Below are 15183 nucleotides of genomic sequence, written 5' to 3' on the forward strand. Positions count from 1 at the left end.
TTCTTGAACTCCCATCTCCCTGGGGTCACGGTCCCTGAGGGCCTGACCGACTAGCCTCTTGAGCTTATCAAAGTGGGCTTTTCTGAAGTCAAGGACTTCTGTGTTGCTGACTGACTTGCCAGCTTTATGGCAGATCGTGAAGGTGATCAGCTCGTGGTCGCTGTCACCCAGCTTCCCATCGATCACTAGGTCGCCGATTTAGGTCGTCCCCCATAGCCAGTACCAGGTCGAGCAGCGCTTTGTCTCATTGGCCCATAGACTTCTTGAGTCAGGTAGAGGTTATCCACGCACGAGAGAAAGCTTTGCGACTGCTCGGATTTAGCTGAGCGAGCGATCTTCTCAGGAGATGTCCGGGTAATTGAAGTCACCCATCACAACCAAGGTCCTGGAGCAAGCGGCCTCAGTCAGTTCCTGGGCAAACTCCTAGTCAAGCTCAGGACTTTGAGTGGGAGGTCTGTAGTAGACTCCCACCGTTGTGTCCCCTGTGCCGTATTCCCCACGAATTTTTACCCAGAGGGTCTCTAGCTGTCCATGCCGGTCGCCAACATCAGCTTGCAGGGACATGTAGCTTTCCTTCACATAGAGAGCTACACCCCCGCCCCTTTTGTCAACACGATCCCTCCTGTACAGGGTATAGCCCTCTATACCCGTGGTCCAGTCATGGGTGGAGTCCCACCAGGTCTCCGTTATCCCAATGATGTCATAATTCTTTGCACTGAGCAGGAGGATGAGCTCGTCTTGCTTGTTGCCCAGGCTCCTGGCATTAGTGTACAGGCAGGCAAGTGTGCCCTTGGGGTCTCTTGCCTTGCCCACAGATTTGTGCCAGGGCTGGGGCAGGGGTGGGCTCCCTTAAGTGCCTTGGTCTTCTGGCTTTGCAAGGGTTGCTCTGCAGGCCAGCAGTGGCAGTAGTCCCCCCCCATCCCCCAGCGGGCTTAGTTTAAAGCCCGGTGGAGCAGGTCAGCCAGCCTGGCTGAGAAGAGCCTCCTCCCCAGGGGAGAGAGGTGGAGGCCATCTCTTCCCAGCAGCTCGCTGCCTCTCTCTCCAAAGAGCGGGCTGTGGTCATGGAAGCCAAAGGCTTCCTGATGACACCAGCTCCGCAGTCTTTGGTTGACTGCGTGGATCCTCCTCTCCCTCCTCAGCCCATAGCCTGAGACTGGGAGGATGGACGAAAACACCACCTGAGCTCCCAGACCCCTAAGCCCCCGCTCTCAACTCCCTGTAGCGCCTCATGACCTGGCTGGGGGTGCTCCGAGCCGTGTCATTGGTGTCCACGTGAATAAGGAGCATGGGGTAGTGGTCTGTGGGCCGGAGGAGCTGCGGGATCCTCTCCACAATGTCTCGGATGCGGGCCCCCGGGAAGCAGCAGACTTCCCGGGCTAAGGGGTCGGGGCGGCAGATTGCCCCCTCAGTGCCCCGCAGGATGGAGTCTCCCACAACAAACACCTTTCGCTTTGTCTTGGGGAGAGCGGGGCCAGTAGCTGTGGTTAAGCCTGGGTTGCCTGCGGGAACTGGCAACTGAGCAGGCTCTGCCGGGGCTGCAAGAGGTGCGAACCTGTTGCTAAGCTCCGGCGAGGGAGGGGCCTTGGTGCGGCGGGCCTTGGGGCCCTTGACCACCTTGGTCCATGCCCCTGACTGGGCAGAGCGGGAGGTCCCAGAGTCCTCCTTAGTCATGGAGGGAGACGGTGCTCTCCCCTGTGGCTCCCGGGGGAGAAGGGCCTGGCAGTAGGAGTCTATCTCCTGCTCGCAGTCCCTGATGGCACGCAGTCTCTGGACTGTGGCCTGGAGCTCCTCCAGCTGGCACGCCAGAGACCCCAGTAGTGAGCAGACCCCGCAAGGGGAGGGGGCCATGCTTCCAGGCCCCAGAGCCTGAAAAAGGGACAGGCAGCCCCCGCAGCCAAGAGCCAGGGGCTCCGTCTGGGTGGCCGTCTCTGAGGTGCCCAGTGGAGGGGCCACAGAGCCCGAGGGGACCCTCGGGGTGCAGCGCGTGCATCCGTGTCATGCCTCTGGTAGGCTGGCTAGGGCTGGCTATGGCTGGGGGGGTCGCAGTCAGGGTCTCGTGCCCTCCCGCGAACTCCATGCTAACTCGGGCGCCTGTTTGCGCGGCTCCGGTCGCGCGGCAACCTGGGGGGCTGGGCCAAGTAGGGGCCTGGGTGGGGGCTTGACCCGGCCCGGCACCAGGCAGCGGCCTCCTCCCAGCAAGTGAGGATGGACTGCATGGTATCCTGAGATGCTTTCCAACCCTAATTTTCTATGATCTAACTGGTTGCTTTTCATCTAAACCACCTCTGCATAACCTGTTCCAGTGCTTTTCTACCCTCCTAGTGGGAGAGCTTTTCCTAATATCTCACCTCCATTTTCTCTTGCTGCCATTTGACACCATTGCTCTATCCTGTCATCTGCCCCACCCCTGAGACCAGTCCAGTTTCACCCTTTTGGGAGCACCCCCCCCCAGGAGTGAAAGGCTGCTGCCAAATCCCCCCCTCACTCTTAGTGGCTAGGGATAGAAGTTGCATATCAACCAGTTTTCGTGATCAGAAACTGGTTTAAACCTGTAACGGAACAGAAGTTCAGTGCACATAAACCAGTTTCAAAATGGCTGAAACTGATTTAAGATAAACATGGTTGAATGTAGTATATCAGACTTTAACTGATTGAGGTCAAACTGGTTTATGGAGCTTCTGTCCCAGATCCCTTCCTGATTTAAGTTAAACCAGAGTCCCCCAGCATGCTCTGCAGCCCTGGGCTGGGCTGTCTTGTGTGCTCTGGAGAGCAGGGTGCCCTGCCACTGCTCTCTAGCTGGAGGCGGGGGGGGGGGGGGGGGGGGGGGGGGGGGGGGGGGGAGGGGCAGGGCTGTGGCCAGAGGCCTGCCCAGCATGCAGTGAAGGAGGCAGGGAGAGGGTTTATTTCCTCCCCTCTCCCACTGGGGGACCCTCTGCCAGCCTTGGCAGCTGTGTCTGCCAGGCAGACCGCGGAGGGAGGGTGAACTTCAGGTGAAATAAACTCCCTTCCTGCTGCTTCTGCCTTGGGGCCACCATGCTCAGCTGGCATCTGGTCAGGGGCTAGGGTCTGGCCATGTTTCCCCAGCCCCCCAAAAGCCTAGCAAAGACTGCTTCCAGCCTCCAGGCACATCCCAGCTGGGGTCCCTGCAGGCCAGCCTGGTGGTTTAAACCCCTCCCCAAACATACTCAGGCTGCTCCCCCCCAAGCACTGTCAAAGGGAAGGGAGGGCTTGCTCTAGCCCCCCTCCCCACCAGGCTTCTAGCCTGAGCCACTGCAGGCCTGTGCCTGCATGTCTGGGATCAAAAGTGAACGTCCATTCACTTGCTTGGCAGTTCAAGCTCTGCAGGCTAGACTAACCTGCGAAGATCGAATGCATTCAGGCTCGGGCTTCTTGGATGGCTGTCGCTAACTCCAGACTGAATTAGCCCAGTTCCCTCTGCCTCGCCTCACGCCCTGCCCCACCCCCCACCCCTCCCCTTCCCTCTCCTCGGCCCACGGGGCAGCGGTAGCGGCAGGGCCCGGTGAGGTGGCACCAGGCCCGGGCGGGAAAGTCCTCGCAGCCGGGCCTGAGTGGAGGGTGTTCCTGCAGCGCGAGCGGGCGGCGCTGGGCGACATGGAGGCGCCGCTTTCGCTTTTGTTTGCAGCGATCGGGAAGTCTTCCCCGCAAAGGCAGTCCCGCGCGGGCACACGGGGCAGCCTGCTCTCCCCGCGCCGCGCCGCGCCACGCCGGGGGCGTCTTACCTGCGTGTCCCCGCTCCAGCGCCGGGAGAGCCGAGCCGAGCCGAGCCGGCCCTGCGGTGCCCCCGCCGCCAGCCTCCGCCTGCCGGGCCGCGGGGAGGAGCCGGCCAAGAAAAGGGCCGGGCTTGCGCCGCTGGGAAGTCCGGCTGCCGTCAGGCGGGGGCAGGAGGGCTCCGGGCGGCACGCCGGGGCGCCCTTGCAGGGGTGTCGCGCAGAGGCCGCGCTGCTGGCTTTGCAGCCGCCGTGCACACACAAACCCAGGAATCTGTATTGTCAAAAGATTTCCCACCCCTTACGGGCTGCGTTGCAGAAGACTTGTTTTTCTGTAGCTAAAAACACACACGCACGTGAGAAAGCTAGGGGCTAGCATTTTTTCCAGGGGCACCTTGAGTCTAAAACAGATTGAGCGCCACCACGGTGGAGATTAACAGACTCTAAGGTGCTGGCCCCTGTCCTACCTTTTGGCTGAGATCAAGCGTACCCTGGAGATCTTCAAAAGGAGCCTTGGACGCACACCTTGCTGGGGTTATTTGACCCCAGCTGTATTTCCTGCCCACAGCAGGATGGTCCCTTCCAGCCCTAAACTTCTGTGAATCAGTGCAATACCTGCCTTCAGACTAACAGGGAAGTGACCTCTCTGAATCCCACAGGGAGGAGTTATCTCTACAGCATGTTACTGGACATCTAGAACAGGGGTAGGCAAACCCTTGCACAGGTGCCAGAGTGTGGCACACCAAGGCATTTTGCTTGGCATGCACATCTTGGGGCAGGCAGCAAGAAAGGGGCCAGGGTTGCACTGCCACAATGACGATTGGGCCCCTTGCGGCGCCCCCCCGCCATCTACCTCTGGCACGCCAACATCTTACGGACTGAGTTTGCTGGTGTTCTTGACAGTCCAGTAACACTGCTGAATCTGATCTAGAGCCGTGATTTTTCAGGCAGGGAGCCATGGTGCCCTGGGGGGCACCTTGAGATCCTTTCAAGGGTGCCCTGGGCTGTCATGTAGGCCTGTGTGATCAATGAAATAGCTGTAACTTGGTTGTTTTGTCTCTGATTTGGGTGAAACTTGCAGGGGTGGTGGCTCCTGCTGAGGCCACGAAGCCTGCCAAGTTTCAAGAAAATAGGTACAGGGTTTTGGGGGGGAACTACACTTCAAGCTGCTGACAGGCAAAACTCATGACAGATGACCCTGTGTGTGTTAAGGCGCAGTGAGCTGAAAACTGCAGGGGTGGTGGCCCTTCCTGAGGCCATGAAGCCTGCTACCTGTGTGTGTCTTGCTGGGGGAGTCTGTCTTCTGGGCCCAGCACCTCAAGCTGCTGGCAGGCAAAACTTGTGATGTGGGTGGGTGACATGGTGTATGTGTTTAAGGTGCACCCTTCCTGGCACTGGGGCCTCTGCACAACTTGTCAGCGTACCCCAGTGGGGCCTCCTCCTCCCCTACAGCCTCATGGCTGGTCCACCACTTTGTGACAACAGGTAAAATAACTTAGCTGGCTCAACACCAGTAGCATCAGCAGCAGCATCAACGGTTCCCCGACAGAACTGTCATAGAGCCTTTCTTTTTATAAAGGAATTGACAGGAATGAGTAATGGTGTTGTGTTAGATATATGTTACTCATGGTGTGTGATGGCTTATCTTGTGTTTTTATGTCTACAGGTGTATTATGGAAAAAAAGGAGTACTTAAAAAATAGTATCTTTGGAAGCTTTAGGGTTGAAAACCCCTTTGTCAGGCTGAGGAACTACCTGCAGTTAGTCCTGGATGGAAGGAATAGTAAAGAAGTCAGAGGTTGGCCTGGCCCACAATGCAGGCAAGAAAGCCAGTCAGTGAAAGTGGAAATGGAGACTGGCGGGGGGGAGTGGGGAAAAGGGAATGCAGCAGTGCAGGTAAAAGTGCAGAAGTGCCTGGGGTGTCAGATGTCTGGCAGGTCGTAGTGTGCCAGAACTCCACTGTGTATATTGAGTCCATGAATTTCTGCACCTACTACCTAGGAGGCTGATGAAGTGCAGTTCATAGGACTAGCTCTGAAAAGTGGTTTTTACATTCAAACAAACACCTACCCTCATCACCAGAACTGAAGCCAACTTCCTACAGCTCAAAACACAAAATCTGCCAACTATCTCCAGTACCCTACAAACTGCACACTGGAATCTGTCAAAGACGACAAAACCCAACTACCTGTGGGGGCACGTTACTCACCAAAAAAAACACTCTGCCTCCAGTCCCTCAGGCCTGATCCTGAGAGGTAACAAATTACAATGCAAGCCACTTTTCCATTTTCACTGACTGGCTTTCTTGCTTGCATTGTGGGCCAGGCCAGGCTCTGATTTCTTTACTATTCCTTCCATCCAGGACCAACTGCAGGTGCTTCCTCAGCCTGACAAAGGGGTTTTCAACTAAAGCTGGCATCCTGGGCAGCTAAGCTGAGCTCACCAGGAGCCTCACAACTGCACTGGAACCAGCAAGCATCAGGCCTGTCAAAGATGTGACAGGTCTGGGTGTTCCCCAGCCAGGACTGTGTGTGTGTGTGCGCATGTTACCTGGAGGTTATAGCACCTCCTACCCCCGCCTTTCACCAGGGGATCATTGGTCCTGGCATTTTACGGGGCTGGCACGCTACCAGCAGTCCCACCAGGCCTCCCTACCCTGGCAAGGTGCAGTTTTAGTGGTCATGCCCAGGACCTGGGGCCTCCTCCTTTCCCATAGCCCCAGCAGCAGGAGGTTCACCTTTAGGAACACCAGCTACTTCACCAAAGCAGGATCAAGCAGGTGCAGTGGGGTGTCACTACATCACCAGCAATGCTGAACACCCTCTCGCTTGGAACATTGGTCAGTGGACAGGACAGGTGTTGCCGGGCAACCGTGGCCAGATTCTGCCACATCTGGTTGTGGTTTGCCCAATAGGCCAAGGGGTTGCAGTCCAGTGGCTCTACATCCTCAGCAAGATAGGTAGCCACAGAAGCCTCAGCGCTACCTGCCCAAGGCTGGGGCCTAGTCCATTTGGACCCCAGCATTGAAGCCATGCCCATAGTCCTCAGTGGCTGGGGGGGAGGAGACTGGCTGGTGCCAGTGCTGGTACGGGAAAGTAGATTGCCCCCTTCCACATCTTGCCTCTGCACTTCAACCTCCCTGACTTTGTTGACTAGCACTTGCATCCACTGATCAAGGGTTTGGGGGCTGCCAGTGCAAATACTCCCCTTTACCCTTGGGTGACACATGCCCACCATCATGTGGACTGTACTGGACTATAAGGGATCCAGCAGTCTCCTGATGCCCTCCTTCAGCTGCCTCACTAGTGCCTGCATGTCTGGTGACAGCGGCCTGCCCCAGCCAGGAAGATTGATCCCCTGAAACTTTTCCATTTGGTTCTCCAGTTCCCTCACTAGGGGGATTACCTGACTGCGGAGGGCATCGCCAGCGCTAAGGGTCTCGGTGGCCTTGAGGAAGGGCTTGAGGACCACCAAGATCTGGGAGATGATACCCCACTCAGCTCTGTTCAGGGGGCTACTGATCCTAATCTCCCCAAGCAAGGCCATCTCATAGATGGCCTTCTGTTGCTCTACCAACCTTTCGAGTATCAGGTATCTGGAGTTCCACTGAGTCTCCACATCCTGCATGATTTTGTGCTGCGGGATGCTCAGCTCTGCCTGTTTCTCCCACAGCATCTTTCCCCACTTGATGCTGTGATGGAAGTAGCTTGCCACCTTCCTGCATTTCAAAATCAGCTGGCTTGTAGCAGTAGTGGTGGTGACACCATCACCAGCAGCCCTGTCCCCCTCCAAGGCATCCCTCAATATTAGGTGCAGCCTGTGTGCCACACAGTGGATGCCAACAAAGTTGACGTCATGGACAGTCTTCACCATATTGGCCCCGTTGTTGGTGACCATGAACCTATGGCAGAATTCAGCCGGCCCAATGAGCCACCCCTGCACCATGAGGTTCATGGCCCCTGTTATTTCCCTTGTTGTGTGGGACTCATCTAGCACATCGGCTTGCAGTAGAGCCCACTGATTGCACCAGTGCCCTGTGAGGGAGAGGTAGGCATGATCGCCACCCTGGCTGCTCCAGATGTCGGAGGTGAAGTGCAAGGCTACCTGCGGCCCTGCCTTGCACAGCTTCTCCCTCAAGTACTCCCTGCATGCCTCATACAGGGAGGGCACCACCATCCTGCTAAAGGTGGTATGTGTGGGCACTTTGTAAAATGGGGCCAGAAGTGCTATGAGCCACCTGAACCCTGGCCGCTCAACTAGGGAGAAGGGCTGGCTATCCAGAGCAAGCATCTCCCCAATGCTCTGGGTGATCTTGCTCGCCTTGGAAATGCACCTCCCTTCCTGTCCACCTTTCCCCCACTGTTCAGGATGGCCTGCCTCTGCTTTGGGGGGAAGAGGGCTTTGGAGCAAGCGGGAGACTTCCCTTTCAGTACACTTGCACTGGTGCCAGACTGAGGAGGAAGTGGGGCAAGGGGGTGCTGCCTTAGATGCAGCAGCATGGCCATGGTGGAGAAATGTTTCACATCTTTGTCATGGCTCATGTGCCTTCGGTAGTGCTGGCAAATGGCAAACTTAGGATTATCTGCCAGCTCAGTATGCTCCCACACTACACTACTCCCCAGCTTCTGGGTTGAGGGTGAGGATCCTGCCTTATTTCACTCCTCAGCAGCTGAAGCTCAACAGCAGGAGGAGCTGCCTTAGCTGAGCCACTTGCCTCCACAACCTCAGCCTCCTCCAAGGTGCTGCTTTCCAGAGGAGACCTGGGTCTAGGGAAAATTTGAGGGGTGTGGAGCACAGACTCTGATTCCCGCTCAGTCTCCAGAATCGCTTGAGCCAGCACGCTCAGCTTCCCTGGTTCCAGCTCCAGCTCCTCCTCTGGCAGTGGGAGGCTTATGCTGAGAGATGACATTGGGGTGGAGGAGACAGTGATTCCACTTCTGGTGCCATCTTCTGGGCTAAGCGGAAGTGGTGCAGGTGCAGGGATGTCAGGTGCAGACACCACTCCCACCTCCTGGCTTCCACGGGCAGCACAGATATCATGGCTGTTTGGGAAGAGAATGGGTCTGTGTTTGGTGGGGGCAGGGGGCTTGCAGCTCTAGCTCTTTTCCTACCCCCTCTCTCTCCCTTGCCAGAAGACCTGGCACCTGCCTTTCCAGCACGCTTCATATTAATCTTTCCTGTGCTGCAAAAGGTCTGTGTGCGTGCGTCACTCCTTTTGTGTTGTGTGTTTTATTCCCTTTGTTGCATGCGTGCACTGGGCTCTTCTTTGATTGCTTCAGTGTTAAGAGTTATAAAAATTGTGTGCTGTCTGTCTCTGTCGTCTTCTATGAATATCTGATTATTTATATTGTGTACACGTGCATGTGTGCCTTGCTACACAGTGATGGATCACTCTGGCAGGGAAAACACAGCTTTCTTTTTTCAAAGTTTCCCAAAAAAAGGGGTGGGGGGGCAAATATAAATTGAAAGAAAAGAATTGAATAGTAATAGAAATTGAATAGCTAAGATGAGTTAAATCCTACCCAATCCTTTCTAACAATAAAAAGGAGCAGGCAAGCTCAACTACTGAGTAAACTAACCAAGCTGAGATGCTTGAGTCTGCTAGGGTACCTTTCTCACTCAGTTCCTGAGAAGGAACAAGCTAGCAAAAGGCACAGCATGCCTCCAAACAGGCTTTTATACTGTTTCTAGGTCCCTCCTCCCAGATGCTGTCATTGGAAAGGCAGCCAGAGAGAAATCCTTCTGACCGGCCACCTACACATGTCAGTCATCCCCATCACTCTCCCTCCCTCCCCCATTCCCTCTCTCTCTTCTAACTTTCACTTTCAGCATCCAAAACCTTTCTGAAGCACTTCAGAAGTGCTGAAACGCTTCGGACAGCTTAAATGAGACTGCGCTTCGCTCCAGCCATGCAGCTTCGGATGTTGAGGCGTCCAAAGTGGCCTCAGATCCAAAGCCTCGCACAGCCCTACTGTCATGCAATGGGTAGTACTGTTAAATTTACAGCCATGTTTCACAGATAAACCCAGAGATTTCAAACAGGAATACATAGTGTCAAAAGCACTCCCACCCCTTATGGGATGAATTCTTTACAACAAGAATTGCTCTTTTATTTGTCTGTAGTCAAAAACGTGAGCGAAAGTTAGGAGCTGGCATTTTCTAAAGGCTGCCCTGAGTTTAAAAGGGTTGAGAACCACTGCCTTAAAAACCAACAAACTCTAACAAAGTGTCATCCTGTCATGCCTTCCACCTGATTTCAGACTAACAGGGATAACTACCTCTCCCTCAATGCCACAGGGAGAAGTTCTCTCTACAGCTGTTATTGAACATCTGGAACAGGGATTTTCAGTCAGGGTGCCACAAGATCCTTTCAAGGGCTCTGTAGTGTGCTATGCAATATTAATACTGTTAGGTGTGCAAACATCTACCTACGCATGATTCACAAGATCAACCTAAGAATTTCAAATAGTATTTCAGTGTCCAGAATATTTCTGAGTTCTTTGCAACAGAAGAATTGCTATATTATTTTCCTATTATTAAGAAAGAGTGAAAGCTAGAGGCTGGCATTTTCCAAAAACTGCTGGTCCAGAGGATTTCACTGGTTTTATTCCTGTTAGAGTCCCAGTGCATGTTTCTTCATGTGGTGAGTAGAGGGAGCTGGAAAAGAAATAGGAGTGTGCACAAATGGAGATAGGATATACCCTCTTTGTTTCTCCTCATGAGGGTTTCTGTTCTATCTGAGGGCCACCATGCCCTCAGAAAAAGGTGAGAAAGAAGGTAGAAGCCCCATTATTTTCTTTTCTATAGAGTGGGGAAGGACACCATAGATCCAGGGCTATGTAGATGCTGAAATACAGATTGGAATGATTTTCCAGTCATCCAGTACGTTTCCCCGCATTTGAGTCAGGATCAACTAGTCTTAGATCAGTGCCAATAGATGCTTGTCCAGGCCTCAGTCCCTTCCTCTCTGCCTCCCTAGTGCATCAGTAGTGATACAGGGGAGAGTGCATCACTCTACTCAGATCTAGAACTCTTGGTTCCAAAATGATACCTTTTATTAGACCAACTGAGAAATCACAAAAAAAAAAATCCTCTTCTGCAAGCTTTCAGGCTCAAAGGGCCTTCGTCAGGCAAACGTGGCTACCGAGTACATCACTCTACTCATGATTTCTACTATCCACATGATAGCAGAGAGTAGCATAACACAAATGGAGCAGATTCACTTCAATTACTTTAGCACCTGCATTTTCAAAGAAGTTAGCAGCTTAGGCTGCAGATTTACTAGACAACCCTGCTGCATGGTTTTTCTTTGGTAGTCCCATTGGCTGACTGGTCCTGCAACACTCATTCAGCCTGTGGGACCAAAATGTAGAGCACCACCGTTCTAGAGGGTCCTGCGTCTTTTTGGGGTGTGCAAGCTGATACATCTTCCTAAGTTACGGGCATCAATGGAGCATCTGTGCTAAGTGAATTCTTAGGTGAACAGCCCATCCTCTGTTGCTCAGATCTGTGAAGGCATTTTCTTATCTATGCCTCCTCCCCAGCTGGCACAATCAGATATACCCTTAAGTTAATAGGTGCAGGATGGTGGTGGAACGTACCTGAAATCAAGATGATGTTGCATATGGACTCATTTTAACTATAGGACATTTAATGCCACAAGTCAGTGGTTCCTAAACTGTGGGTCATGACCCCAAATGGGGTCACAACATCAGCAGATGTGGTTGCAGGGGTGGGGGGCTGAAGCTTGGGAGTGAGGGGCCATGCTGAGGAAATGGGGCCATAAACCATGCTAATAGGTGACTGGTAGGAGGGGTACGGGGGTGGGGGGCATGTGCCCCCCTGATGGGGCCATCCACCGCCACCACTGCCAGCTTCTGTGGGTGCTTGCCAGCCCCGTCCCCACCATCTGTTTCTGCAGGTGCTTGCCAGCCCTGTCCCTGCTGCCACCACTGGCTTCTGCGGGTGCTTGCCAGTCCTGTCCCCGCCACCACTGTCACCGCCAGCTTTTGCAGGTGCACCTTTCAGACTTGGGAGGCACCAGTGTGTGTTCCCCAGCACTCATATAATTCTATACTTCATAGAGGGCTATGAGTAAAAGTAATAGCGTTTAAGAGAATGTCATTCCCTAAGACTCTCCTGGCTGGCAAATCTATTCTTGTCTTTGTTAGGAACTATTCCTAAGAAAAATGGGGAGTTAATTTTAGATCCCAAATTTTCCATATATATTTAAGGAAAATTTCGGCAAGTCCAATTCTAGGGAGACAGAGAAGGATCAATGATTGGGGTAGATCGGGGGAGGGGGTTGCAGTGGTCAAGCTGCAGGAAAAGCAGCCAGTAACATTTTAAGTCTTGAAAGCCAGTAAGAATTCTCCTTCCTTCTCCCTCCAAGCTTGGCAGCACCTCCCCTCCTGCCCCAGAGGGCAAGGACTTGGGGAGCTCTGGAGCAACTCCTGCCTGCTCCAGCCAGGCCCTGAGCCAGGCTCAGCCAAGGGCAGCAGCTGCAGCAGAAGCAACAGGCGGGTTGCTCCTCCCTGACTGGTCCCTCACATGCTCCCTCCCAGCCCCAGAGTAGGCACAGGAAAAGAGAAGCATTCTACTGCCATGCTTACTTATCTCCCTCAAAATTATTCTAGGCAAGCATTTTTTTCTTTCACTTCGCTTGTCTGGCTAGTACTTGACTCTGAGAAAGGAATGGCCTCGTTCTATAAAGACTGACCTTGCTTGTTCTGACCGAAAAATCAGGAAGTTAATTTGGGCCTCTTCTGAGCCAACAATTAGAGCTATTTATTTCCCCAGTATGAAGAAGACTTGCAGGCACTGAAACTCCATACTTCCTCTAATCTCTATGAAGTTTACAAAGTTTGGCTTACTCATATCCTTTGCTGCAATGACCCCTGCCAATTCCCTCAGCACCCTGGGGTGGAGAGCATCTGGACTTGCATTGATTTAAACATGTCTAGCCCCACCAGAAGTTCCTTAACTAGGTCCTCCCTGACCCTAGGCCTGGTAGTGCCTCTCCTGAGTCTGTCCGGAATCCTAGGGTGCGAGATGTCCCGGTCCCTGCTCAGAAAAATGGAGGCAAAGAATTTGTTAAAGAGGTCAGCTTTTTCATCTGGTGCAACCACCAGATTGCCAAGCATGTCCTACAGGGGCCCCACATTACCCGGTGCCACCTTTTTACTCCATATGTATTTAAAAAAGGACTCATTTCGTTTCAAGGCTGTTTTGATGACCTTTGTTTCATTCTGATTTTGCTGTTTCAACCCGGGAATGAGTCAAAACACTGTCAAAACGAAACGGCCGGTAAAATTTTGCACAGCCCTAATGGGCAGGTGTCTCCGGAGTTCAGTCTGCAGCTGGTCCTGCCTTTCCCATTATTATTTTCCTGCCATGCCTTGTTCAAAATAAGGTCGTCTTATCCCAAAAGAGCGGTGAGAAAGGTGGAGGCAAGTAGCAGTTGGGGGGGCAGGAGGAGGAAGAGGGCAGGCATTACTGTCTCTGTTAGTTTTGCCCTACTTATGTCTCTCTAATCAGTTAGCCAAGTCTGACCTCCTCTGGAGCATGTTGAGCTGGGTTGGAGCAGTCCATGGATGGCAGGCTGACCCCTTGGATTCCCTGCCAACTGGGGCTGCTCTGACCCAGATCAACATGCTGCAGACCCGGGCACACATGTAAACATGGCAGCTGGAACAATAAGGTCTGGTGCAAATTGTGCTGGAGTTTATTTAGTTACATTAATTGCACATGTAGGGTGTCCCTAGGGTCTCAAATCCAGCCAGTGGATTAAATCCCTGGCTTGTGCCAACAGGCTCCCCGTCTCTGTCCCCCTGCCCTCAGAGCAAGTATGTTTTATCTCTTTTGGGGTCATAACCCTTCCTGGGTCAGTCAATGCAGAGTGCAGCTCCTTGGCACTTTGCCATGCAGTCTTCTCATCTTCCTTAAAGCTGCACCTGGTCCACTGGATGTTATCAGCAAAAGGTCCCCTACTAGGTCATGAACAAAACCCAGAACACAAAGTTGCACCCATTCAGGCTAAAATAAAAATAAAGAAACAAAACAAAACACCAGTGTACAGCAACTGAAGTCTCAGGTCCTTAGGTCTACTCACCATCTATTCATGATATCTTTTTTCTTGCTGCTGGGGTATCTCTTCTCTCCTGCAAGGGCAGTCAGTCCTGGCTTCCAGGCTAGGCTTTTCCTTCCCACAACCACAGCCGTCTGTCTGGACCCTGTCTTTATATTCGTTGGCCCTTCCCCTTTGCCTGTCATCTGACTCTGGCCAGTCAGATTAGCACAGGAGTCTCTTCTCCCTTGGTTGCAGTGCCTGATAGCTTCTCCTTTTATTTCCATTCTGGCTTTTCTTTCCTCCTGGCCCTGAAGATCCTAATCTTAAAAGGACCTCACCACCTGGCTGTGTCTCTGTCTCTTCTCAGTGACAGGAGTACAGCCTCCTGGTAAAATCAGTTATACTTCCTCCAGCACAATATGAACTGGCTGAAGCCACTTTTGGGTGGTATTCTACAGCCTGCTGTTACATGGAAGGTCAGACTGGCTTTTACAGATTTTGAGGTCAGAAGGGACAATCCATTTCGTCTGATACTAAAAACAAAAAATCTTTCAAAAATCTTCCTGTACCTGAATTAGGGATAAAATTCATGTACAGTATTCCTCCCCACTGGGCATGTCTACACATGCAGTTAATGCTCAGAAAAATTACTGTGCAGTAAGCTTTTCTTGAGTGCACATCTACACGTGCCCATTGTGAGTAGTTCAGGACAGGCATACTCCTGCCCTGCTGTTTCAATATGGCAGCCAGGGGGAGCTCTAGACTCTCTTGGGTGCCAGCCCAGAGGGTGAAAGCAGTTGTCCCACCTCTGGGGCAGCTGCCTTTCACCCCACACCTCTGTCCCAGGCAGCTGCCTGCTTCCCAACCCCCGCTCTGACTGCAGAGCCTGGCCAGGACAATGTCCACTACCTCCAGCAGCAGGCAGCTCCTGGCCCCAGGCCTGGGACATTTGCTCCCTGCCCCTGGCAACAGGCAACTCAGAGCCGAGGCTGGGAGCTGCCTGCTGCCAGGGGCAGGGAGCAATGTCTCAGGCCCACTACAATCACAAGGGGACATTCCCCCTGCTGCCCAGCTGACCGGGAGGAATTCTCACCCAAGGCAGAATAATCTACTTAATTTCCTGCAAGTCAGCAACACCACACAAGCTTCCAAAGCATAGAGAACTCCACGCAAGCAAGTATTACTTAATAGCTGTCAGATATACATTAAGACTCTTGCACAACAATTTGCTCAGTTGCCATTCAAGTACAGTCGTGCAGCTGGCTGGTAGCTTTGCACTATTGTGAAGTGTTGTAACAACTCTCTGTGACAAGGAATAGCACTGCTAATGTCTAGGGAATATCCAACTTTGATGGGAAAAGAGTACTTTGAATGAGATGACAGGTGC

The 15183-nt window shown here is 53.0% G+C and overlaps 1 protein-coding gene across 5 annotated transcripts in view; it reads right to left on the reverse strand.

The window, feature by feature from the left end:
* Positions 1-13856, reverse strand: part of RIPK1 (receptor interacting serine/threonine kinase 1) — a 57685-nt gene extending 43829 nt beyond the window's left edge. For 4 of the 5 annotated variants that reach the window (XM_090039367.1, XM_090039366.1, XM_090039365.1 and 1 more), the window contains exon 1: positions 3741-3985. The gene's annotated coding sequence lies outside the window, so the exon portion shown is untranslated. Of the gene's footprint in view, positions 1-3740; positions 3986-13838 lie in introns of those variants that run through there. The other variant, XM_090039364.1, reaches the window with a different exon arrangement.
* Between the last annotated feature and the right edge of the window lie 1327 nt (positions 13857-15183).

This window comes from Crocodylus siamensis, chromosome 3 (assembly GCF_052110815.1).
Source record: "Crocodylus siamensis isolate JL-2025a chromosome 3, ASM5211081v1, whole genome shotgun sequence".
Classification (NCBI taxonomy): domain Eukaryota; kingdom Metazoa; phylum Chordata; order Crocodylia; family Crocodylidae; genus Crocodylus; species Crocodylus siamensis.